We start from the raw sequence: 20,141 nt of genomic DNA, 5'->3' as shown, positions 1-20,141 counted from the left end.
CCAGTAGGGCGAAGGCCTCTTGGATTTAAACGGAATTGAAGGTAAAAACTCTCAGAGTCAGGGGGCTCCTGCAGGGCCTTAAAGTCTCTGGCATCACAGCTCGGTTTGATGGCCAGGCTGCTAATCCTGTTTAACAGAAAGGGCTGGTACCCACATCGTGGTGATGGGTGTTAGCCACCTGCCCTTGCTCAACAATGCTGGGTTAACCACATGGGATGTGTTCCTGCCATGCTGATAGTATCCGTCCCACCTGGAGATCTCACTTAGGAGATTCATCTCAGCAAAGGGGAGAGCCTCTGAAAGTCCTTTTGAGTCACTGTGAGACAAGAAGCAGGCCGGGTGAGGGTTGCGTGGCACATTCTTACTCTGAGATTTTACTTGTCCGGAGGTCCGCAGGCTATTCCTAGAAGTTTCCAAAGTCCCATGCTTTTCAAAGCCTCTGGGTTGGCATGGAATCTCCAGGGAAGAGGCAACGTCCAGACTTGGATAGTGAGTTAGTTTTAACATCTGTGTTAGAGAGATGCGGGGCCCTAGCATGGAGCCAACTGGGCCGTGCACCTCACCCACAGCTTCGTGGCAGCTGCTTCATGTAGACCACAGCTAGTGGCACCTGATACACTTGTGCAGTGAGGCACAGCCAGATTGACAGGGCGGAGATGGAACGTTCAATCTGCTAGGAGGTCTGCACGCGTAGCATGCCGGGATACATGGACAAAGCTGTTCACAGTAAGATGCTATGGGCTCAGGGGTTCCAGCAGCCCAAGGCCCTGCCCTATTGATTTGCTGCGACCCAAACTTTGTATGCCAGGTGCCATGGAACCCGTATTAGTAAGCTCTGGTCTTACTAACATTTGAATAATTGAGTTGCAGGCTCATTACCACTCAGAAACATACCTCCAAAATTTGCTGAGACTCTTGACCCAGTATCTCCTTGGCTTATTCATGACTTTGCACTTGTCTAAAGTAGTCATTTCAGAGCCCAGAGAGTATTCAGACAGAGGTACAATTAAGAAGATTCAGAGTGTGAAAGGCCAAGTCTCTCCATACATAGTTATGGAGAGATTTAAATAAATTAAAGGAGCTGGAGTGTGTGAAAGTGCTTTGTAAATTGCAAAGAACAGATGAGTATAAATTTTTATTTTTAATACTATTACTAGTGTATGTTTCCATAGGCAGGTATCCCTCAATCACTGATCATAATGCTGCAAACCTCCAGATGTTCAACCCAAGTCATCCACATAAAAGTAATGAATAAAATACATGCAGATAGGTAGAGAGGCAAGCATCATATATTTACCTGGTGGGGATTTTTTTCCCCTTTCACACAAGTAAACATCAGGCTGTGTTTAAAAGTATGTGACTCACAGAGAAGAAGAATGGTGACTAAAATTAGGACCATCTAACTCAAACCACTTAGAATGGAGAACATGGTGAAATTAATGCCTTTAAAAAAAAATCTCACAAGAATATCAGTTTGGGAGAAATACTTCAGAGTCAAGATTCTTAATAGTCATCAAGAAATATTAAAGGGAGAAAAAATAAATATTAAAGGGTGGGTTATTCTAATGTAATTTTCCCTTAAGTTCTTGTTGTCAAATAAGTTAAGATATAATTAATTGGAGTCATAAATAATTGATAGCAATAAGAACAGGCATATAGGTTTCTATTGATTTTTATCCAAAGTATTCAATGTGCTGTGTATGTACTGTTTGCTTGCGTGCAAAGACTAAAGCCGAGATGGCCAGGGCAGCTCCACCGACCTACTCTCATCCATTCATTCAACAAATATCATATTTCACCAACTCTAAGAGCCATCAGGTGTAAGACATTATTTTATGTAGCCTAAGAAAAAAATGATGCCAATTAAATTGTGATATGCCACCGATTGCAAGATACATCTGCAATTTCATAGATTTTTAAGTGAAAAAATGTGCATCTTACAATTGAATAAAAACACATTCCCTGAAGGTGGTATAACTCAGAGACAGAGCTTGCAAGTTCCAGAGTCAGACCCCCACGGTTAAAATCCTGGCTTCACTTCTTGGGGCCTCGAGCCCTCCCTGTGTCTGAACATAAGGGTCAGAAAATCAGAGTTAGAGAAGTATCTCGAGGGAGAGTTGTTAAGATTTAACTGAATTAAAATGACTCAAAAACTGCAATGAGTTGGGGGCAGCCGGGTGGCTCAGCGGTCTAGTGCTGCCTTCAGCCCAGGGAGTGATCCTGGACACCCGGGATCGAGTCCCACATCGGGCTCCCTGCATGGAGCCTGCTTCTCTGTCTCAATCTTTCTCTCTCATCTTTCATGAATAAATAAATAAATCTTAAAAAAAACCTACAATGAGTTGTGAAATGATAGGTATTGTGTGTGTGTGTGTCTGTGTACGCGTGTTTGAATATCACACCAGCCACTGGAGAGTGTGGAGAGTGTTGGAGACAAGGAGGTCAGTGAGGAGCCATTGTGGAATGGTTAGGGAACTAGGATAGACTACTTGAACACAGAGGGGAGCAGACCGGGGAGCTTGGAGCAAGGTGGCAGCAAAGTCGGAGAGAGCTGGACACATGTGACATAACTGGAAGTGATAGAACCTTCTGATGGATTGTCTGTGGGGGGTGAGGGACGGTGAGTCAGAGAGAAATCCTAGGTTTTTGGTTTGAGCCCAAGTTTGATGATGCCAGTTATGGAGATAAAGAAAATTGGAAGGACAGGATGTCCTGTTTTAGAGGTTTTGGATGTTCTCATCTTGAGGGCTCACCTGGGAAACTTGCATGGGATACACATTCCATGGCCTTCTCCCTGGAGATACCGATTTAATAGGAAACCCCACCCCGGTGATTCAGATGTGCTGCATTCAGATTTGAGAATAGTCTAAGTCCAGAACATAAAGACTCGTAACTCTGGGAAATGAACTAGGGGTGATGGAAAGGGAGGAGAGCGGGGGGTGGGGGTGAATGGGTGACGGGCACTGAGGGGGGCACTTGCAGGGATGAGCACTAGGTGTTATTCTGTAAGTTGGAAAATTGAACACCAATAAAAAATAAATTTATTATGAAAAAAAGAGAATAGTCTAAGTCTTAGTGCACACAGAGAGATTTTCTATTAAAAAGAAAGGCTCACTGCCATATTATTGTGTGTAAAGGTGTGTGTGAGATGAATGGCAAGTGTACTGGTTTGCATTCAACTGTATGTTATGAAGGTTACTGTGCCTGAAAAGAAAAGAGTAACCTATCGAAATGGTGTATGTAAGAAGCGGGAAGTGGGAGATGAAGGTTTTCTCTGCTAGGCTAGTCCCCCTCCGACGTCAGGGCCTTGTGTCTGTGGTTAGTGTCCTTCCCCCCTCTCTCCTGCCTTGAATCCTCATCCTTCCTGCCGCAAATCAAATCTCACCTGGTCAGGAGACCTTACTGGACCCCCACATAGCTCCTCTAACTGTGTTCACAGCGCCCTGCACGGAGCACATTTATAGTGCATGAATGCGCAATTGCATCACCGCCTCTCTTACCCACTAGGCTGGAAATGTCTCAGGAGCAAAAGCCGTGTTTTGTTTCGCTCCCCACTTTATCCTAGTACCAAGTACTGTGCCAGGAATACATTAAGTCCTCAGTAAATAAGGGGGAGTGAATGAATGTATTTCTTATCCAGTTTCTTATCCAGTTCCAAGCATAATTACTTTCCTTATCGTTGGCAGCAATTCATTGATTTCTCAAAAAGTCCTTGTTTACCCTTATGACCAGAATGCACCAGAAAGAAGCTTCAGAAATATAAGGAAAATAATTAGACCGAAAAAGTCTTTGCATAAACTTAAATGTCAGCAACAACACCAAAAATCTCCTGAACTCCCCTTTCCACCTCTGTGCGGAGTCCCGAAGTTCCAAAAAGGAGATGTAAAGTTCTCGAATGATATCATTACTGAAGTGAGAACTTCCAGGGAACCTGTGTGAGGTGCCTCTCATGCCAGAAACCACTGGCCGACGGGAAAGTGGAGTTTATATGACCCACTCTTTTCCTTAAAGAGCTGCTCCAGCTTTATTGAGACATAACTGACATAATTGCACGTATGAATGTAAGCGTAAAATGTGACGATGTGATGCACTTACATATGAACAAATGATTACCACGGGAGAGTTAGTTAGCACCACCATCACTTCACAGAATTGCCATTTATTTTTTGTGAAGACATTTAGGATCTGCTCTCTCAGCAACTTCCAAGTATATAATACAGTATATTTGGTTATGATCACCATGCTATCCATTGGGTGCATGAACTTACTTATTTTGTAACCAGAATTTTGTATTCTCTAACCGGCCTCCCATTTACTATCCCCCACAGCTCCGGGGAATCATCATTTTACTATTTCTATGAGCTCAGCTTTGTTAGATTCCACATATAAGCGATTACACAATAGTGTAATATTTGTAATATTTGTTTTTTTCTGTCTGATTTGTATCATTTAGTGTAATGCCCTCAAATTCCATCCATGATGTCAGAAGGGCAGGATTTCCTTCTTTCTCATGGCTGAATAGTATTTATATTCAGTATATTATATATTTTATATATATATATATATTCAGTATATTATATATATATCACATATATTAAGAAATCATGTTTCTCATATAAAGAAATTATATGTCAATATATATCTCATAATCATCTCACAGTTTTTATATATATATCTCATAAAATATCTGATATATGTCATGTATATATTATAATTTCTTTATCTCTTCATCCTCAGATGGACATGTAGATTGTTATCATGTCTTGGCCATTGTAAAAAAAAAAAAAGAAATCCTTCAATGAACATAGAAGTTCAGATTTTTCTTTCAGATCTTGATTTCATTTTTTGGATATATACCTAAAAGTGGGATTGCTACATTGTATGCTATTTCTATATTTATTTATCTATTTTTTTAGGAATTGCCATTCATTTTTCCATAGGGGCTGTACCAATTTACATTCCCACCAAGAGTGCAAAAGGGTTCCCTTTTCCTTGTCCTTGTGAACACTTGTTCTCTCTTTGCCATTCTCACAGGTGTGAGGTGATATCTCATAGTGGTTTTGATTTGCATTTCCGTGATGATGAGTGATGTTGAATACATTTTTACGTACCTCTTGGCATCTGTATGTCTTCTTCAGGAAATTTTTTTTAATAAATTAATTTTTATTGGTGTTCAATTTACCAACATACAGAATAACACCCAGTGCTCATCCCGTCAAGTGTCCCCCTCCGTGCCTGTCACCCATTCACCCCCACCCCCACCCTCCTCCCCTTCCACCACCCCTAGTTCATTTCTCAGAGTTAGAAGTCTTTATGTTCTGTCTCCCTTTCTGATATCTCCCACACATTTCTTCTCCCTTCCCTTATATTCCCTTTCACTATTATTCATATTCCCCAAATGAATGAGAACATACACTGTTTGTCCTTCTCCGATTGACTTACTTCACTCAGCATAATACCCTCCAGTTCCATCCACGTTGAAGCAAATGGTGGGTATTTGTCGTTTCTAATGGCTGAGGAATATTCCATTGTATACATCAACCACATCTTCTTTATCCATTCATCTTTCGATGGGCACCGAGGCTCCTTCCACAGTTTGGCTATTGTGGACATGGCTGCTAGAAACATCGGGGTGCAGGTGCCCCGGCGTTTCATTGCATCTGAATCTTCGGGGTAAATCCCTAACAGTGCAATTGCTGGGTCGTAGGGCAGGTCTATTTTTAATTCTTTGAGGAACCTCCACACAGTTTTCCAGAGTGGCTGCACCAGTTCACATTCCCACCAACAGTGTAAGAGGGTTCCCTTTTCTCCGCATCCTCTCCAACATTTGTTGTTTCCTGCCTTGTTAATTTTCCCCATTCTCACTGGTGTGAGGTGGTATCTCATTGTGGTTTTGATCTGTATTTCCCTGATGGCAAGTGATGCAGAGCATTTTCTCATGTGCTTCTTCAGGAAATTTTTTTAAAAAATCTGCCTGTTTTTTAAAAGCCAGTTATCTGGGTTTTTGTTTGTTTGCTTGTTTTTGCTGTTGAGATGTTGGAGTTTCTTATGTATTTTGGGTAGTAAGCCCTCACTAAATGTATGGTTTGCAATTTTTTTTTCTCCCATCCTGTGGGTTACCTTTTCATTTTGTTGATTATTCCTTTTGCTGCGCAGGTTTTCAACTTCTGGATGTAGTCCCACTTGTTTATTTTTGCTCTACTTCGTTGTGTGTTTGGTATCATATCCAAAAAATGTTGCCAAGACCAATGTGAAGGAGCTTGTCCCACGTTTTCTTCTAGGAGCTTTATGGTTTCGGGACTTATTTCAAATCTTTAATCCATTTTGAGTTAATCTTTGTGAGTGGTGTAAGATACGGGCCCAATTTCATTGTTCTGGATGTGATTATTCAATAACATCATTTACTTAAGCGACTACCTTTCCCCATTGAATATTTTTTGGCTCACTTTCTTTATATTAGGGTTTATTTCTGAGTTCTCAGTTCTGTTCCCTGGTCTATGTGTCTATTTTTATTTCAGTACCATATTATTTTGATTGGTACAGCTTTGTAATAGTTTGAAATCAGTAAACGTGGTGCCTCTAGCGTTGTTCTTTCTCAAGATTGCCTTGGCTATTTGGGGTCTATTGTGAATCTATAGGAATTTTAGGATTGCTTTTTGTATTTCTTGAAAAATGCCTTTGGAATTTTGATAAGGATTTCATTGAACCTGTAAGTGATTTTGGGTAGTCTAGATATTTTAACAATATTAATTCTTCCAATCCATGAACACAAGGTATCTTCCCATTTACTTGAGTCTTCTTTAAATTCTTCTTCAAAGTCTTATATTTTTCTGTGCATAGAATTTCCACCTCCTTTCACTACATTTATTCCTAAGTATTTTATTGTTCTTCTGCTATTGTGAATAGCATTGCTTTCTTTATTCCTTTTTCAGATATTTTCTTTGTTAGTCCATAGAAACACAACTGATTTCTGTATGTTGATTTCTTAATCCTGCAACTTTACTGAATTTGTGGTTTAGTTGGATGTTTTTTTGGTAGGATTTTCTCTGTATAAGATCATACCATCTGCAAATGAAGAAATTTTACCCCTTTCCTTCTGATTTGGTTATATTTTATTTTATTTCATTTTTATTTCATTTCCTTGCCTGATTGCTCTGCGTAGGACTTCCAGTACCATGTTGAGTAGGAGTGCGCACCCTTGTCTTGCTCCTGACCTTGGAGAAAAATCTCTTAACCTTTGACTACTGACTATGAGGTTAGCTGTGGGCTTTTCATATATGGTTTTTATTATGTTGAGGTACATTCCTTCTATACTCAACTGGTGAGAGTTTTTATCATAAAGGAATGCTGTATTTCATCAAAAATGTTTTCATCAGGGCAGCCCGGGTGGCTCAGTGGTTTAGCGCCGCCTTCAGCCCAGGGCGTGATCCTGGAGACCCGGGATGGAGTCCCACGTCGGGCTCCCTACATGGAGCCTGCTTCTCCCTCTGCCTGTGTCTCTGCCTCTCTCTCTCTCTCTCTCTGTCTCTCATGATTAAATAAATAACATCTTTTAACATAAAAAATATATTTTCATCTATTGAGATGATCATATGATTTTCACCTTTAATTTTACTATGTGGTGTATTGATTTACATATGTTGAACCATCCCTGCATCTCAGGGATAAATCCACCTGAATAATGGTGTATGATCCTTTTAATTTACTGTTGAATTTGGTTTGCTAACACTTTGTTGAGCTTATTTGCATCTATATTCATCAGGAATATTGGTCTGTAGTGATTTTTTTCCCTTGTAATATCATTACTGGCTTTGGTATAAGGGTAATATTACCCGCATAATTCCTCCTATTTAATTTTTTTAGAAGAGTTTGAGAATGACTGGCATTAATTCTTCGTTAAAAGTTTGGTAGAATTCACTAAAGAAACCATCAGGTCCTGGGTGTTTCATTGATGAGAAGGTTTTGTTACTGATTCAATCTCCCTACTTATTCACCTATTTAGATTTTCTACTTAGTCATGACTCAGTATTGGTAGGTTTATGTGTCTAGAAGTTTTTCCATTTCTAGTAAAAGACTATCCAAATTATAGGCGTATATAATAATAATATAATATAATAATAATCCTTTAGGATCCTTGTATTTCTGTGTCATAGTTGTAATGACTCATTTCTGCTTTTAGTTATTTAGTCTTCTTTTTTTCCTTTGTTTGATTAAAGGTTGGTCTGTTTTGTTTACCTTTTCAAAAAAACTCCAGCTCTTAGTTTCTTTGATCTTTTCTATTATTTTTCTGTCCTCTATGTCTTCATTTCCACTCTCATCTTTATTATTTCTTTCCTTATGCTAATGATAGGCTTACATTGTTCTTTTTCTAATTCCTAAAGGTGTTAAGTTAGGTTGCTTTTTAAAAAAAAATCTTCTTTCTTCTTAATGTAGGCATTTAGCACTATGAATTTCCTTCTTAGAACTGCTTGTGCTGCATCTCATAAATTTTGGTATGTTATGTATCCATTTTCATTTGTTACAAGATTTTTTTTTATTTTGTATTTGACATATTGGTTGTTCAGAGTGTGTTGTTCACTTTCCATTTATTTGTGGATTTTCCAGCTTTCCTCCTATAATTGATTTATCATACCGTTGTGGTCAGAAAATTTACTTGATGTGTTTTCAATATTTTAAAATATAGTAACACATATTGTGACCTATAGTATGACCTATCCTAGAGAATTCCATGTGCACTTGAGAGGAATATGTTTTCTGTTGTTGATTGATGGAATGTTTTGTCTATATCTGTTAGGACCACTTGGCCTAAACTGTAGTTCGAATCCAATATTTCCTTATTGAGTTTCTGTCTGGATGATTGATCCATTGTTGCAAATAGGATATTCAAGTCACCTATTATTAACAGATTGTCTACCTCTCCCTTCAGATCTGTTAGTATTTGCTTAATATATTTTAGGTTTTTTGATGTTGGATTTATAAGATCATTGTATCTTCTTTTTTTAATCTTTAACTTTCTTTTTTTATTTTATTTGAATTGAATTAACATATAGTGTATTATTAGTTTCAGAGGTAGAGTTCAGTGATTCATCAGTTGCATAAAACACCCAATGCTCATCACATTATGCACCCTCCTTAATGCCTTCACTTTTTATCCCTTCCCCCAACCCACAGCCCCTCTAGTAATCATCAGTTTGTTTATATAGTTAAGAGTCTCTTATGGTTTGTCTCCCTCTCTGATTTCATCTTATTTTATTTTTCCCTCCCTTCCTATGATCCTGTTTTGTTTCTTAAATTCCACAAATGACAGAAATCATAATTGATTGTCAATTGATAATTGTCTCTGATTGACTTATTTACCTTAGCATAATACCCTTTAGTTCCATCTGTGTCATTCCAAATGGTAAAATTTAATTTTTTGATGGCTGAGTAATATCCCATCACGCGCGCGCGCACACACACACACACACACACACACACACACACACACACATCTTTACCCATTCATTGGCGATGGACATCTGGGCTCTTTCCATAGTTTGACTATTGTAGACATTATATCTCCTTTATAAATTGACCACTTTATCATCATATAATAATTATCTTTTTCTCTTATTTCAGTTTTTGGCTTAAGTTTATCTTATATATGATATATATGAGATCTATCATCTGTCATCTATCTATCTATCTATCTATCTATCTATCAATCAATCAATCAATCAACTCTGCTTTCTTTTGGTTTTCACTGGCATGGAATATCTTTTTCTGTCCCTTCACATTAAATCTATGTGCATCATTAAAGCTGAAGTGAGTCACCTAAAGGCAGCATATAATTTGGTCTTTTTTTTTTTAATCTATCTAGCCATGCTATGCTTTTTGATTTCAATAATTTAATCCAATTACATTAAGACTAATTATCCATAGCGCTTACTAATGCCATCTTTTAATTGTTACCTGGCTGTTTTGTAGTTCCCTTATTCCTTTCTCCTCTCTTTCTGCATTCCTTTTTGAATTGATGATTTTCTGTAGCAATATGGTTTTATTTCCTTCTCATAAGTCTTATGTGTATCTACTATAGGTTTTTGCTTTGTGCTTACCAAAAATCATTTGGTATAAGTCTATTTTCTGCTAACAACTTAACTGATTACATACAAAAACTACTCCTTTATTACCCACTCATATTTTTGATGTCACGATTTAGTTCTCTTTATATTGTATATTGATTAACATATTATTTTACTGAACTTATTTTTACTCTTTTGTCCTTTAACTTTACATTAGCATTAAGTGGTTAATACACCATACTATAGTATTAGTGCATTTTGAATTTGATTATATACTTTTGCATATTTTTATATTTTCATGTACCTAGTGTTCTTTGACTTTTGCTTGAGGAATTCCTTTCAGCATTTCTTATAAGGTAAGTCTTGTGCTGATGAACTCCCTCAGCTTTTGTTTATCTTGGAAAGCCTATCTCTCCTTCAATTCTGAAGAACAACCTTGCCAGATAGAGTATTCTTGGCTGGTAGGTTTTTTTTTTTTTTCCTTTTAGCCCCTTATATGTATATCATCATGCTCTCTCCTTGCCTGTAAAGTTTCTGATGAGAAATTTGCGTAGAGCTTTATGAGGCCTCCCTTGTAAGTTACAACTTCTTTTGTTGTTGTTGTTGCTTTTAAGATTCTCTTTATCTTTGATTTTTGACATTTTTTTTTACTTTAATGTATCTTGGAGACTATATTGTTGAGTTCATTTGATGACCCGTGGGCTTCATAACTTGGATATCTAAATCTCTCTCCAGATTTGGGAAGTTGTCCATCATTATTTCTTTAAATAATTCTTCTATTCTCTTCTTTTTTAATATATTTTTTTAAATTTATTTATGATAGTCACAGAGAGAGAGAGAGAGAGAGAGAGAGAGAGAGAGAGGCAGAGACACAGGCAGAGGGAGAAGCAGGCTCCATGCACCAGGAGCCTGATGTGGGATTCGATCCCGGGTCTCCAGGATCACGCCCTGGGCCAAAGGCAGGCGCCAAACTGCTGCGCCACCCAGGGATCCCGTTCTATTATCTTTTCTATCTCTTCTCTTTCTTGCACTCCAATAATTTTCAGATTTCTTCTTTTAATGGTACTGCATAGGTCACATAGGCTTTCTTCATTATCTTTCATTCTTTTTCCTTTGTTCTCCTCTGACTGAATAATTTCAAAGGTCCTATCTGGTAATTCACAGATTCTTCCATCTGTTTGATTCATTTTGATGTTGATGCTTTCTATTTCATTTTATTCACTATATTTTGCAACTCCAGAGTTTCTCTCTCTCTTTTTGAATAATTTCTTGTTCTTTGTTAAACTTTTCATTTTGTTTGTATATTGTTTTCCTGATTTTGTTGACTTGTGTTCCAGTGTTTTTTTGTAGCTCATTAAACTTCCTTAAAATAGCTATTTTGAATTCTTTACTGGGAAAGTTGCAGGTCTTCATGTCTTTGGGGTAGGTTACTTGATTCTTTGATGGTATTGTGCTTCCTTAATTTTCATGTTCCTTAAACTTTTACTGTCTTTACATTATCAGTAACAATCACTTCTTCCAGTCTTTACTAACTGACTTTTGGAGAGAAATATTTTCTGTCCATTCTGCTAGAGATTCTGAGGCTTTGTCAGACCTCCTATGGGTATGCCCTTCTCACACTTTTTGCTCTCTCCTGTGGCAGATTTCTTAAGATTGTATGCCTTTTCTTTATACTGCAATGCACTAGGCCAAGTGCTGACACTTCCCTTTTCCTTTCCCAAGGGCAGGATTAAAGCTCAAGTTTATGGGCTCTTCTTGGCCTGTAGATTTGAGCTATTTTTCTGCACATGCTCACCAGTCATCTACCAAAGCTGACTCTTGCCAATGTTAGGGGAATGCACAGACAACTTGCCATGGGGTGTGAAGGTGTGTGGGTGAGGCATGTGGAATGCTGGGAGTGGGTGTGGGCCAACTGGGGGAATCTATGGATGAAGTATCACAAGGAGCTCATGGCAAGACTTCCTGATGGGAGACTGTGATCAGTTAGTACACTCTATGCCTTTCTTTTCTTTCTTTTCTTTTTTTTTTTTTTTGTAATGCCTTCCTAGAGTCCTATCTGCCACTCTTCTAGGTCCCCAATCATGCAGCTCATGGCAGTACTCTGGATGGAATGAGACATAAATGGGCCCCATATGAGGAAGATGAGGACTGAGGACTTACTCAGATACTTTTACTTTCCCCTGTGGAAGAAATAATGGACTGAGATGGTCTCATTTGGCACTGAGCTGTACTGCTTTGGAAAAATGGTTACATAAGTAAAGTCAAACTTTTCCTCCTATCCTCTCCAAGGCATCCAAACTTGTATTTATAATTCTCATGCTGTGCTAGAACTTCTTTGCTAGAAACCCGAAATTCCATAAGGGCTCTCAATATCATGGTTGATCTAAGATCATGTTCTCTAGAGGCTTCTGGACTTGACTGAGAGGGTCTAGAGCTGGTTCATGGGTCACTGCAGGGTCCAGAGCCAGAACCAAGCTCATGTCTGTTACTTGATGTACAGATGGGTAAGATTCCTTCTGGTTCCTAGGCATATGGTTCTGGATCCCACAGCTTCCACAAAGGTACTTTTGCCTCTGAATGGATACTACACTGTTGTAGAAAGAGTGTGAGGAGGTATGACAAGAACATCTCAGCTATGTTGTTGATATCATTCCTCAAGGACTTTTGAAGTAATAGAACCTGGGATTTCTTTGGTAATTTTTCTGTTCATGTGGCTCATTTAAGTTGGTTACCAGATACCTAAAGCTGACAAGTATTCCTGAGTTAAACCAGCTTTTCTTCCCCAAGTTAACCAAGTGGCCAGGATCTATTGATGCAGCTTGTAGTGTAGAACTGCTCCAGGGGTCCACCAAGCTGCTGCCAGTGATCTGGGCTGATGTGTAGTTCAGAACACTATATATCTAACTCAAGGTAATGTGTATTCCTAGGTATAGCCCAATCAGATCATGTTTTTTTTTTCCCCCTCAAAGTCACAATTATTCTCAGAATGCCTACCATAAACAGAGAGGTACTGAAACATTAAACTTATTTCTTCAAACTTATTTCTTTTCTCCAGATTCTTAGATCTCCAGTTTCTTAGGTTCTTAGCATGAAGACAGGCTATATTGGAGGAATAGAATGAAAGAAGAGAAAATGAGATAAAAGGAAATGTAGAGAAAAAAAATGCTACTAAAAAAGACATAGGTGAGCTAGGCTAGTGGGTTATTTAACCAGAGAGACTTTCTCATTGATAGTTCAGGGCTATGTCTTAACACTGCCATGTTTGTTAATGAAAGTAGCTTATGCTTCTACTCACAAACTCTGATTTGATGCCTAGAGTTCCGGAGCTCAGATAATCCTATGCCATGGACTCCTCCTGACTGATTATTCTTTTATATTTTTGAAGACAAGGAATGATGAGACATTAATATAGATGCTCCTAGTGTGCCAGTGTTTAGAAGGATGATTCCACATGTGGCTGGGGAAGGAGACAGGTATTAATGCAAAAATGATCAGGAGGCCAGGGTGTCTGACGTATTTGTAAAGCAGCAGTGTTGAGGTACGTGAGAGAATAGCAACAAACACGTTGTAATGAATTTGCTGCCCTTGGGCTGCTGTGATAGAGGGCGATTGCTTCTGACTGGAGAATTACGCCGTGGAATATTGATTTCCTTGTTCAGAACCAGAGCTGGGCAAATGGTTTGCCTGACCCTTTTACACACGTGCTGCGCTACTGTTGGCTCAGTCAAGTGCTCTGTAGATGAAGAAAGCCTTTCACTCTTGGAGGGGGGCATTGTCTACGCAGAACATGATGAAAAGAATGCTAGTAAGAAGGATGAGTTATCCATTATTCTAGATTGTGGAGGGCCTGGTGAATTCATTTTTATTAAGGAAAATGTCCTGATCACTTTAGACCTAACAGACACAGGGAGAAAACAGTGGCAATTTAATTTCTTGGGCTTTCTGTGGACTGTGAACCGTTTGGCTGATGGGAAGAGTCAGAATTACTAGCTAGTGCAAATAAAAGCACCAGCAAGATTGTTGTTACCTAAACTGGAGTCATTGTCAGAGTAAGGAACAAATTCCGAGAAGTCAGTCAGCAAAAAAGTTTGTAGAAAAAGAGCTTGAGCAATTACATCATTATGGGTTTGATTCCTAAATGATGAGCTTTAATCCATATGGGACTCCCTGGGTGATTCTAGAAGCGGCTGCTTTCTGTTTATTTGATTAAAAATCAAAGCATGCAGGATACAATCCTTATCAAATATATGTGAGAAATGTAAACAGCCTATAAGCGAAATTCAGAGTGAAATGCCACAGTAGGGTTCTTTAACATGGGTTTAGAATAGTCCACAAACCATCTATAACCATCTAGAGCATTTTATAAGTATTTTTGGAGCATGTGTACTTGCTTGGATGTCTTGTCTCAAGAATGTGACTGTAGTTGTTTTTGTCAGAGTCTCCAAGGATAGCTTAACATCCAAAGCTTTGAGAATGGTGGCCTTTTGAATCCGTATTTCCATGCCTGAAAAAGGGGCCCTACCTACTTGAGTGTGAATAGTGATACCTCTTAATATCTCCATAATACCAATTCAAATGTGGACTTCCATTTCGGGAAGTAGATGTGAACTATGGAAGAATGAAGAAGGAAGGTCCAGAGTGTTTCAGACATGGGAGGCCTTTTGAGACCAGTTTGTACAACATTCATCTCAGCCATTAGGAAATTGAGGCCCTGTAAGGTACGACAACCTGTTGCAGATCTCACTGCACACCCTAGCGCATGTTGGGCTAGAACTCCTCCTTTGGCTTCCTGTTTCATATCCTTTTGACTCTACCTATACTTATTCCTCAAAAAATGAGGGGAAGTTGACATGCAATAGCATGTGCTACCTTTAATGTGCAAAATCTGATTGTGTTTTGCCAAGAGCCTGTCTAGCAATGGTGCTGACAGTGATTGGTGAGGAAGGAGGCAGGGCCTCACCGCTACCCTCCAAGAACTTACTGTTAACACCACAAAGCATGTTTGCTGTGCATATGTGTAGACCGCCTCCCACATACAGCCTCAGGAATAAGTTGTATCTTTTGAACTTATTCTCTATTTTATCATTTTATTTTCACTTTTCTTGCTTATTAAACTCTAGGATGGACACCTAAAGAATAGAATTTTGTGCTTACCAGACAGTATCTATTACTGTACATCTTAGTTCCTGTCTGTCTTCCTTTCCAAGTGACCATGTACAAATGAGAATAATTGTGGACAGGAATGAAAAGAATGACATGGCACTGTCTTGAATTAGTGACGTGATTGATAAAGCATTTATTTTGTTTCCTTTTCTTTCTAACCCCTCCTTCCAAAGGAAGACCAAGACTCCCTCACCCGTGTGTGTGCTCTATGGCTTGTGTTCTTCTTCCCTTTGCAGTTCACACAGTGCAGGGCATATGGCTTCATGACTTCTCCTGATCCTTCCATCAACTTTGCAAATAAACCTTCAGAAGAAGCTGAAGCTTAAGAGAATGGCCAGGAACAAACATTTGGAAAAAGGGACCAGGGAGCATGCAGTTTCCAACACCAAGCTCAGTCTAATCTTTGTTCACTGCCTCTTCTATCCTCATGCTCTTCACAGAGGAGTATAAAGGAAGCACAGAGTCTAAGGGGCAGGATGAATGGTGAGGGGCACTCAGTGAACCTAGAATTCAACCAACAATACACAAATATGTTAAATAAGACCTGCAAAAATATTTCTGGACCCTTGAGCAGAGCACATATCAGGATGATGTGATATAATTATTAAGAAATTTTATTTGGAGCTCTCTCTTTTCATCACTCTCTCCTGTTATTTTAACGATGAATCTTGGGTTTAACATGTGCCATCTATGCTAAAGGATTATGTAATTTATTTATTTATTTATTTATTTATTTATTTATTTATTTATTTTAAAGATTTTTAAAATTTACTTATTCATCAGAGAGAGATAGAAAGAGAGAGAGAAAGCGAGAGAGAGAGAGAGAGAGAGAGAGAGAGAGAGAGAGAGGCAGAAATACAAGCAGAGGAACATGCAGGCTCCTTGCAGGGAGCCCAACATGGGACTTGATCCTGGGTCTCCAGGATCACGCCCTGGGCTGAAGGCGGTGCTAAACCACTGAGCCACCCGGGCTGCCCAGGATTATGTAATTTAATAATTACAGTAAATTCTTCCCCACACACATGTGCATGCACATACAAGCATACGCGTGTGTATGCACATGCCCCCCTAGACACACTCCTAGTGAGAACTCTGAGTATTTTGCTTAGCCCCAATATCTTCTATTTTCCTAGACTTTAAGATATATGGCAGTTCATTCTCTTGTTTTACTTGTGTCATACAGAAAGCAAAACTGCACAGCAGCTTGGGGCTAACATCATTTCTTGTTTCAGAAAAAGCCACTGTCTTTTATTAGACAACACAGACAACACTCCTTTCCAGGAGCTGCAGTGTCCATCCCTCAAATTCTCCTTCAGGAGGCACTTTAAAAATCTATAGAAATAGCAGCTTTGATCATGCATGTTCCCTTCTTATAAGTCATCCTGGGAACACAGATAATACATTGGCTCTAGAACTCACCCCAATTACACCTTCCATTGTCATTTATCATAAACACAACTTTCCAAAGTTTTTTCTGCAGAAACCTTGTAAAATCTGAAATTACATGATTGAATTTTAAAGATTGAAAATGTTGAGTGATCCTCCATCAAAACATCTTATGTAAAAGATAAAGAGAATCCAACTAGCTAGCAATAGAATCTGGACTAGTTCTTAATTCTCCTGACCAGCAGTTCGGCTCTGTATCCAAAATACTGCACTGATACTTAGAAATTCCAAAAGGAGAGTCACTGGAAGCCAGGTAAATGCCATGGCCACAGCCAACTTGTACTCTAGGAAGTTTTAATCAAATAGGTGTTCTGGCAGAGGCATAATTCATTTTCAAATAGTGTTAACAATCCCTGAAGTATATAAATAAATTCATGTACCTTAACAATATGTCAGAAGCGATATCTATGTTACATGGAAGCTTGCATGGGGGTAACATCCACATTCAGAAAATGAAAACCAAACTAAGCCTCCTTCATAAAAAAATAATGCACCAACACGCTTCAGACATCAATTATAAGAAGTGATCATATCTTGAGCTCAGGAATCGGACAGTCTGCTACAGAAAGCCGTGTTGTTCTAGTCATATAATGTGGATAAGATGGGAGAGATATGAAGTCATGAGGGACAGGGAAATTAGGATGAAGATGCAGAGACTCAGAGATCTCAGTTACTCACAAATCACGGGGATATTAATTTGCATTTATTGCCTTAGAGAAAGATAGAGTTGGACACTCACGGAAATAGCATCTGAATTAAAAGCGGAGAGAGGCAGGGATGGATGCTTTAGAATGACCTGATTGAGCACTTTGGAATGATAAAGGAGACACTAACTATACAATCAAACCCCAGTGAGCAAGTTGTGAACCAAATTAGGTCTGGGATTTAGTTTACTTTTTTTTTTTTATTTTTAATGCTGGAAAGAGGTATTATTTAGTGCCTCTCTCAGATACCACTAATCTCAGTTCTTTTTGTCGCTTATCTGATGAAGAGTAAATGGCTGGCATGCGCATATGCATCCAGCCATACAAGCATAAAGGTGTGTGGGCTTATCATGAGCAGGACCAGCTCCTGCGCCACATCGCTTCTTTTGCATAGATTTTTCTCCTGTCCTGAGAAGTACCTCAAATCTGTACTATTGTAAGTGTAAAAAAAAAATGTGGATATTTTGCTGATCCCAGATCTTACATTTTTTTTTAAATCAAAAGCACACATTAAAAGGACATTTCTGTGACTGACTAGTGTGACTGTCCTCCCTCCTAAACAGAGATAAACAGTAAAGGTAGGTCGGTCTAGTGAAATGTGCTAAATCTCAATCAGATTTTAGTGTTAATTCACTTGCTAACTTATCTCCAGCTTGAGAAAGGATAGCTGTCATTCATCATCACCATCATTATCACCATCCACAGCAACACAAACTTTTGTGGATCATCAACTGTGATTATAGTTCCAGATTTACAAGTTCCACTCATCAGAAGGCCGTCCTTGGACAAGTACTCATAATGCTTCAGGTGAGACATCTGAACCCACTATGGAGAAGAATTATGGGGAAAGATTTAACAACAATTTGTGAGCCATTGCACATCTATGTGGCCAGAAAGCAGCAGATATTTTTGAAAGAAGATGAATGGGCTTCCTCAGGAGTTCTCTTAGAGTGCTTAGGGCTAGAACATTCCTCACCAACCCCTAAAACAGGAGAGACTTTTAATGGGATAAAACCTGCCAGATCTAAATCATGGCTCCCCCAAAGGACATCCCAAAGTTAGGGGGGTAGATAAATCCTAATGTACGACAGTGACTCCAGTACACCTGAAATCCAGGCCAGCCCATAGGAATGGTCTTCCATCAGTACCTGTATCAAGAAAGAGAACATCAGACACTATTCAGGATGCTTTTCTATAATGAACAAGAGCTCTCTAGCCAAGCTCCTTTTCCTGAAAAGAGACAAGCCTGAGAATTGTCCCTATGAACTCCTAATCAAAGCCATGTCTTCCTGGATTGAACTGTACATCTGGTTAAAGACCCTTTCTTGTGAGCACATGGATGCTCCCTTTAAAGACTGAAATTTAGCGGATGGGGACTCATGTGGCTCACGAAGCAGAAGAGAAGAGGAACTCCCTTCTGAGGCAGGATGGGGGGAGAGGTTCTCCCATCTGCTGAACCCATCAGTCATGCCAAAGCGGCTTCCGTGAGGCCCGTGCTCTTGAATAACCAGAGTTCTAAAGGACTACGAGACAAGAAAGGCTATTGAATTCGCAAATAGGTAAATTCAAGTCTTCCTCATCAATGTCACTTTATTGAGTTGGTCGTGACTGACCGGTTCCTCATGGGAGGATGGCGAAGGGGTGATCCCAAGCATGCTCAGTGAGTATGAAAGAGAAAGTTCTGTTTCAAATGGAGGTCATGTGTCCGCATGTTCTCTCATCCCAGCGAGCTCAGGGAAGTGTCTCTTTGCAGATGCCTTGAAACATTTTATTCAGAGGTATCTGGGTTCAAATCTGGCAATACGGGAGTTTCCAGGATTCACTTAAATCCCATGGACCATGACCTGCACACGAATCCACACGCCAGTGTCTACAGCAGTTTCAGGCAACGGAGAACTAGTAAATCCCACCCATCCACTCAGTCTAAGGACACCCAAAGCTCATGCCATTGCAGTCCTGAGATATAAGGGAGGGGTGACTCCAAAGCAGCCAAATTTATGTGATGTTGGGCCAGACCGCTCCAGATCACGCTCCTGGGAAGAAGGGGGACTATCCGGCACCTGGTAGTGAGCGTGGAATGTCCAAAGGGCACAGAGAGACCTGAAGTCAACCATCTTTTCTCAATTTTGTTAGTAACACCCAGAAATGAAACTATTCCTTCCTAAACATTCCTTCCTAAACATCTGTCTACACCCCTCGGGTTGAACTGACCCCCGAGGACACAAGTCTAGTAATCCCTGCGTGTTTCAGCTTCTCCCTTATTTCCACCTCTCAGAGAATCTTCAGCTGCTTATTTAATTCCCAGAATCAATCAGAACAGAGCCCCATTATTGGAATACTATTTGGTATTAAAATCTACTTCTTCTTCTTAATTTGTGACCTGAGGCAAGGTTTCTGGGGTAGGCATGGAGGGAAGAGAGTCCCCAAAACCCCAGTTGGTAGAGTTTGGGAATATTTAATACTAACCCACAATGTTTTGTGCCTTTTTTCCCCCTGTCTTTTTTTTTTTTTTGTGATAGCTGCACTCTGCTGCCTTCCAGAAATAATTACCCATTAAAGCCTTTCCGTAACTGGCCTTGACATTTTGCTCAGGACACGAAGCCAGGGGTTTGGACACAGCAAGATGCTGCAAACCTTGGCCAGCACCTTCTTGAAGGCATTGGAGACGCGGTCCTCATGAGGCCCACCCCTCGGCTGCTTCTGTGAGGAGGATGAAAGTGGTTTCCTGAAGCCATCCGTCACTGGAGCACATCCACAGAAGGAACCC

The sequence above is a fragment of the Nyctereutes procyonoides genome, unplaced genomic scaffold (genome assembly GCF_905146905.1).
Source record: "Nyctereutes procyonoides isolate TBG_1078 unplaced genomic scaffold, NYPRO_anot_genome, whole genome shotgun sequence".
NCBI classification, from domain to species: domain Eukaryota; kingdom Metazoa; phylum Chordata; class Mammalia; order Carnivora; family Canidae; genus Nyctereutes; species Nyctereutes procyonoides.
Note: the sequence above shows the minus strand (reverse complement) of the source record.